Source organism: Oratosquilla oratoria, chromosome 21 (genome assembly GCF_046742065.1).
Source record: "Oratosquilla oratoria isolate Oo_2021 chromosome 21, ASM4674206v1, whole genome shotgun sequence".
NCBI lineage: Eukaryota > Metazoa > Arthropoda > Malacostraca > Stomatopoda > Squillidae > Oratosquilla > Oratosquilla oratoria.
The window spans coordinates 51,771,150-51,778,517 of NC_134797.1; the positions used below are offsets into that span (position 1 = coordinate 51,771,150).

General features: G+C 43.6%; 1 long non-coding RNA gene across 1 annotated transcript in view; it reads right to left on the minus strand.

Annotated features, from left to right (window-relative positions):
- LOC143036934 (uncharacterized) overlaps positions 1 to 2,495 on the minus strand; it is an 18,122-nt gene extending 15,627 nt beyond the window's left edge. Inside the window, exon 1 of the long non-coding RNA XR_012967420.1 lies at positions 1,650 to 2,495. This is a non-coding gene — a long non-coding RNA (uncharacterized LOC143036934). The remainder of the gene's footprint in view (positions 1 to 1,649) is intronic.
- Positions 2,496 to 7,368: the final 4,873 nt, after the last annotated feature.

Below are 7,368 nucleotides of genomic sequence, written 5' to 3' on the forward strand. Positions count from 1 at the left end.
ACTTTTCAGACCATTGCTGTAATTTATCTATATCTTCTTGAATATTTAATTGGTTTGAGTGATCATTTGCCACTCCGCACAGTTTTGTATCATCAGCAAATTTGGAAACAGTAGATTTTAGTCCATGGTCTATATCATTTATATATACTATGAATAGAAGTGGCCCAAGAACGGAACCCTGAGGAACTCCACTTGTAACATTTTTCCATCTAGAAGTTTTTCCATTTAAAACAACTCTGTTTTCGATCATTCAACCAATTACTAGTCCAACCTAATAGGCTACCACTTGTTCCGTATAAAGCTAATTTAGTAAGTAGTCTTTCGTGTGGGACGGTATCAAAAGCTTTTGCAAAGTCTAGATATATTAAATCTATATTGTTTCTTTTGTCATAATTCGAGATAACTGTGTTGTAGAATTCGAGTTAGTCACGCAAGAACGTTTCCGTCTGAAACCATGCTGGCTATCATTTATCAAACGGTTACTTTCTGAATGATGTTCGATTGCATCTCTGATGATACTTTCCATTATTTTTCCTACGATTGAAGTCAAACTTATAGGCCTATAGTTATTTGGCTTCTTTTTGTCACCTTTTTTGAATATGGGAGTAACGTTAGCTAGCTTCCATTCTCTTGGGACATCTCCGGATATGATGGATTTCTTGAAAATAATTTCTAATGGAACAACAATCTCATTTTTCATTTCCTTTAAGATTCTTGGATGCCAACCGTCAGGCCCTGGTGTTTTATTAACTTTGAGTTTATCTATACACCTTCTCATTTTTTCTTTTGTTATATTTACCGTAGTGATTAAGTTTACCCTAGGCTTTTCACAGGTTTCAGTTTAGAGTTCACTTTGAGGTCATTTACGAATACCGAGCTAAGATAATTGTTTAAGATATTACACATTCCTTCATTTGAATTTTCAAGTTGACCGTCAGCAGATAATAGTGGACCAATGTGATTCCTAACAACCTTTTTATCTCTAATGTAACCATTAAATTCTCTTGACGACGACGACAACTCTGGTGACCCCTAGAATTACAGATTCCAAATTACTAAACGAAGGTTAGGTTAGACGAATTTATCATATTTAAATTTCTTCGAGTTTTGCATCTATAAAAAAAGATGGCATCTCAAGCAGTCGTCGTAGCTTTGTTCGTTAATGTATCGCTTTTAACAATTTTTTCTGTTATTGATTTCCACACCAAAAAAAAAAAAGTATATTACGTTGAGGTATTAGAATACAAAAAATGAACATTTAATTTTCTACTGCTATAACGCGTAGATGTGCACTTCTAAAATTTTACCTTCTATTGCTATATCGCGTGGGTGTGCAATTCTAAAAATTTACCAGAAGTTGAACTTATTTGATGAATTTGACATCAAGCACACACACGCACGTAAAGAAAGAATAACATATGGGTGAGCTAGGTTGGAGATTGGGGTTGTTGAGTGACTGATTACACCATTGACTGGGCTACGTGACCTAGCCCAAGCTTTCAGTGAGCTCCTTTACCTAAACTATCTGCCAGACCCAAGCAGATATGGCAGACCTTGCCGTTCATTACATCGTAACCCTATATCAATCTAACTTCACTGTGGGCAGTTCACCCGACAAGAAACCTGGGAAGCACATAATTAGAACTTACCTTAGGTGAAGAGTGAAGGCTCTTGTCCAGCAGTCTGGCGAGCACAGGTCAATCTTCTCGTCCTTCAGAATTTATAACACCAGTGATGGAAATAGATTTTGGAGAAAAAGGTGGCATACGCATGAATGAAGCACCCGTGATTTTTACTCGAAGAAGTATAATAAATATTGTTCCCACTAATGCAGATTGAACATAAGAAAAATATTGAATTTGAGATATGCCGCCATGTACTCTCAAGCAATTTCCATCCCTGGCTGCATCTTGCAGATGTTACATAATTTAAAAAAAAATATATATATATTCTTTTGGAAGGACACCGTGGTCCTTTCCAAAGCACTCGGAACGGCACTTTTTATAAAATAAGAAAAAAAAAAAAAAAACACAAATCTTTAGACAAATCGTCCACACTCGTCACAAACCAATTCAAAACTAAGATGGCGCCTGTCCGATTTCGTTTTCGCTATGAAGGAAAGCCCTGCGATTGGCCGAAATCGGTCACGGGACTCAAAACTATTAGGCTATTGGCTGAACCCATAATGTGTTATATAAAGTCTCCGCTATTGGCTGAACCCATAATGTGTTACATAAAGTCTCCGTAAGATGTCTCACCTGAATGCCCGCGAAAACATCGTCAACAAAAGACATCCGTATTACAAAATTCTATTTTTTAATCAAGTAAGAAACATCTGACAGAAGATTTTTTTTAATTTATTAGACATTGGATAGGGGAAAAAAGATAAGTGTCGAAGATAAGCAGACAACAGAGCAAATGAAAAAAAGTGACGTTACAAAAAAAATGGCGTTAGGCAGAATAAAATCTACAAGGTTGTTACTACATCGAAGGGTTTTTCCCTCAGTCAAATAAAACGTCCATGGAGAAGCAAAAATGAAATAAATAAATAAATAAATAGATAAATAAGATAAAATAAGAAACCATTTAACATGAGCGTCAAAAGGTTCCATAATTGAAATTTACTTAATCCACTGACCTCTCGAGAAGCTACCCTTTCATGGGATGTGAGGGCTTGTGTATATATTTACCTCATGGACGCCAATGGGATTGAGTAAATATTCTACATTTATTTTTATCTTTGATATTGATAGATAACCCCAGGAACAAAGCACGGAAGGCAGGAGAATAAATTATCACAAAGGAGACACAAATAATATAAATAAACTTTTGGGAAGTGTTGCTTGAACTACAAGCAACGGAAGGTAAACGAAAAATATTTTAGCGCAGTATAATAGAGTAGTCAATCTTTATGTTTCCCCTAAAATAGCAGCTAAAGGAAGGACACGGTCTAAGTGGATAAATTCAAAACTTCATAGGGTGATTCTTAAGAAAGAAGAGATATGGGCAAGATATAGAGAAAGACGAAAACCACTGTGTAGACAGAAATATACAGAGGCAAGAAATAGAGCACCCAAGGAGATAACACAAGCAAAGTTCAGATTTAAAAGAGAAGTAGCGATGAATACACTGGAGAATGATCAACATTTCTGGTGATATGTCAGGTCCAAGACATGTATTAAGGAGGTCACTAGGCTAATTAACAGGGAGAAGAACCTGACGGAAGATGATACAGAAACAACCGAAGTAATGAATTCAACTTTCAATAGTATTCGTCATAGAAGAGGACAGGGAAAAATGCCTATAGTAGAAGGTGGATATCCAAGAGGAAGAAATAAATGGCATAGATACGAGCATCGGGCTTCACCAAACTCCGCTATGCGGGGTCTCGGCCTTTCGGGCGTCGCTCGCAGGTGCTTTCGGCATCCAGCCCTACCGGCTGCTTGCATTTCATGTGAGAATGAGAGGATATAAAATCCTCGTTAGCGCTAAACCACCCACTCTTGGATATAAACGATCTGTATGCAGCCCAGTAGTGAGAAACAAATCGCTTCTCTTCTTCAGGGTCTATATCTCCGTCGTAATCTGCAAGATCCTCAAGACTCAGCTGTTGAGCTGGATTGTTTTTAAACTCCTCCTCCTCTAGGCGCTTAATTTTTCTAAAGAACAACAAAATACTCTTCTTGATTTCTGACACCTCATTAGCTTTCTTCTTGCCGAAAAGAGACAAAGAGGACATGAACTTCTCAGGGAATTCACTTCTATGAATGTTAACTAACTCCTGTTTTAACCTTTTATTCTTCTTCACATCACTTAGTAAACATTTCCCTTTCTTATCCAACTCCAAAAATGGCGTTGCTTGTGTTTGTCTTGCGCGGCATTGGCCATGGTGTTCGACAATCTTGCAGAGACACACCGGGCCGGAGGGGACGTGTTCCCTTGTGGGATTTCCGGTTTCCGGTCCGATTACAGGAATTCTTTTATTAGTACCAAGGGATTCCCTGAAGGCTTCCAAGGGGTCCCACAGGGGCTCCCCAGGAGTTTCCAGAGTGCACCCCAGGGACTCCGCAGGTGCTCCCCTTGAAGTTCCAGCGGATTCTTAATGGGCTCCTCAGGAGTTCCTAGAGGGTTCACAGATAATCCCCACAGGGATTCTCAGAGGTTCCCTAGTGACTATCCAAGGGCTCCCAAAGGGCTCCCCAGGTGTTTCCAAAGGCTTTCCCGTGGGTTTGCGGGTGTCTCGCTCTCAGTCAATCAGTCGTCTCTGTTGCCGTGACGTCATCGCTCTTAGTCAATCAGTCGTCTCCTTTTCCATGACGTCACCACTCTCTTAGCCAACCAGAGGTACAATTTTCCATCTGACAATGGTTTCCAATACCTTAACAGCCACGCTTGTGAGTGACATAGTTCAGTTGATTTGTTTTTCTACTTTTCTTATATATTGGAGTGATAGTTGCATTCCTCCAATGCTCTAGGACTTCACCTGTCTCTTGTGATGATTTGAATATTACTGTCAGGGAAAGCTAAGTACTCCTGCACAGGCTTGCAGTATTACTGGGAACACACCGTCTGGTGTTCGTGTTTCATCAGTTTATAAAACCTTTAGCCTGGCTACACTTCTTCCTGGCTTATCTATGTACTAAAAAAAGAATTTGTTGTCGAAATGGTCGGAACGGCAGTTCCACCGAAAAGAGGACTTGGCCGGGTATAGTTGGCCAAATAACATGGTAACGTCTTCTAAGGATAAACGCAGGCCTCTGGCCGCCCTGGACCTGTGGGTGTGATAGTGGGTAAATCGGTGGAGGTGACCATAATGACCCAAAATGCAAAAAATCACACCCTTGGTCTCAGGCTTCTCATGTCTACCTTCATGTGCACTGTATCAGACTCTCTTCTTGTGGGACAAGTTTCGACCAAATCGCTCACCTTCGGATTTTCGCTCAAATTCATGGGGCCCTTTGAGATTTTTTGGATTTTGGGTCATTATGGTCACTTCCACCGATTTACCCGCTATCACACCCACAGGTCCAGGGCGGCCACGGCTGCCGTGGAGTCCAATTGCACATCAGTCAGGCCTAAACGTCATTACTGGGTGAAAAGGCCCAACTTTGGAGGGCTGTCACCGCCACACCGATTTGGTCCAAACTTGCTACACAGGGAGAGAGTCGGTCAAAGCGCTCAGCAAGGTAAACATGAGCAGCCTCAGTCCAAAGGCGTGGCAGTGGCACCCCTCCAAATTTGGGCCTTTTCACTCAGTAATCACCTCTGTGCCTCTGGCACCCATACCGTTGGCCTGAGTGGTGTCAGATTGGACTCCACGGCAGCCCTAGCCGCCCTCGACCTGTGGCTGAGATGGCGGGTAAATCGGAGCAAATGACCATAATGACAAAAAATCCAAAAAATCTCAAAGGATTAACCCCATGAATTTACCCGAAAATTCGAAGGTCACCGATTTGGTCCAAAAAATCTCTAAGGATTAACCCCATGAATTTACCGGTAAATTGAAAGGTCACCGATTTGGTCCAAACTTGCCCCACAGGGAGAGTCGGTCAAAGTGCTCAGCAAGGTAAACATGAGCAGCCTCAGTCCAAAGGCGTGGCAGTGGCACCCCTCCAAATTTGGGCCTTTTCACCCAGTAATCACCTCTGGGCCTCTGGCACCCATACCGTTGGCCTAAGTGGTGTCAGATTGGACTACACGGCAGCCTTAGCCGCCCTCGACCTGTGGCAATGATGGTGGGTAAATCGGAGCAAATGACCAAAATGACCCAAAATCCAAAAAAATCTCAAAGGATTTTTTGGGTTTTGTGTCATTTTGGTCACTTGCTCCGATTTACCCTCCATGTCAGCCAAAGGTCGAGGGCGGCTAGGGTTGCCGTGGAGTCCAATTTTACACGACTCAGTCCAACAGTATGGGTGCCAGAGGCCCAAAGGTGATTACTGGGTGAAAAGGCCCAAATTTAGACGGGTGTCACTGCCACGTCCTTGGACTCAGGCTACTCATCTTTACATTGCTGGTCACTTTGACCGACTCTTTCCCTGTGGGGCAAGTTTGGAACAAATCGGTCACCTTCGAATTTTTGGTTAAATTCATCCTTTGAGATATTTTGGATTTTGGGTCATATTGGTCACTTGCTCCGATTTTCCCGCCATCTCACCCACAGGTCGAGGGCGGCTAGGGCTGCCGGTATGGATGCCAGAGACCCAAAGGTGATTAATGGGTGAAAAGGCCCAAATTTGGAGGGGTGCCACTGCCACGCCCTTGGACTCAGGCTGCTCATGTCTAACTTGCTGTGCAGTGTATCTGACTCTCTCCCTATGGGGCAAGTTTGGACCAAATCGGTCACTTACGGATTTTCGGCTAAATTCATGGGGTTAATTTTTTTAGATTTGTTGGATTTTGGGTTATTTGGGTCACCTGCACCCATTTACCTGCCATCTCGCCCTTAGACCGACATCACTTAGCCCATTCGCGGGGTACTACACCACGGTCAGCAGCGGGCTTGGGTACGTCGGCTGGAAGTTGCGGGCTAACCTCGCCCATCATGGACCAGCAGTCGTCCGACATCATTTAGTCCGTCCGCGGTGTCCTCCACTGGGTTGGGTGGGGGTGGGGGGCAACCGGTCTCTCGGCCAGGGATATCCACCCCATATACTTTATACGCGAGATTCCTGAGTTGCGGGTGTCGCATTTGGCCAAAAAACCGTCATGTCTCCGATTTGGCCTAAACTTACTCCAGAGGGAGAGAGTCGTCCACAGGGCACAGCGAGGTAGACGTGGGGAACCTGGACCCAAGGGCGAGGTTGTGGCGATTAGCCAAATTTGTTTGTCTTTGTGTAATTTTCCTTTCTCATTTCCGGCTGTTGGCGCCCGTACTTTTAGCCTGAGCAGTATCTAAGTGCGATCCGCAAGAGCCCTGGTGGCCCTCGACCTGTAGATGAGGTGGTGACCCAATCGGGACAAGTGGCCAAAATGACCCTCAAAATTACCAGAGGGATTTGGCCAAAAACCGTCATGTCTCCGATGTGGCCCAAACTTACTCCAGAGGGAGAGAGTCGTCCACAGGGCACAGCGAGGAGGACGTGGGGAATCTGGACCCAAGGGCGAGGTTGTGGCGACCAGCCAAATTTGTTTGTCTTTGTGTAATTTTCCCCTCTCATTTCCGCCTGTTGGCGCCCGTACTTTTAGCTTGAACAGTACCTAAGTGCTATCCGCAAGAGCTCTGGTTGCCCTCGACCTGTAGCTGAGGTGGTGATCCAATCGGGACAAGTGGCCAAAATGACCCTCAAAATTACCAAAGGATTTGGCCCAAAACCGTCATGTCTCCGATGTGGCCCAAACTTACTCCAGAGGGAGAGAGTCGTCCAC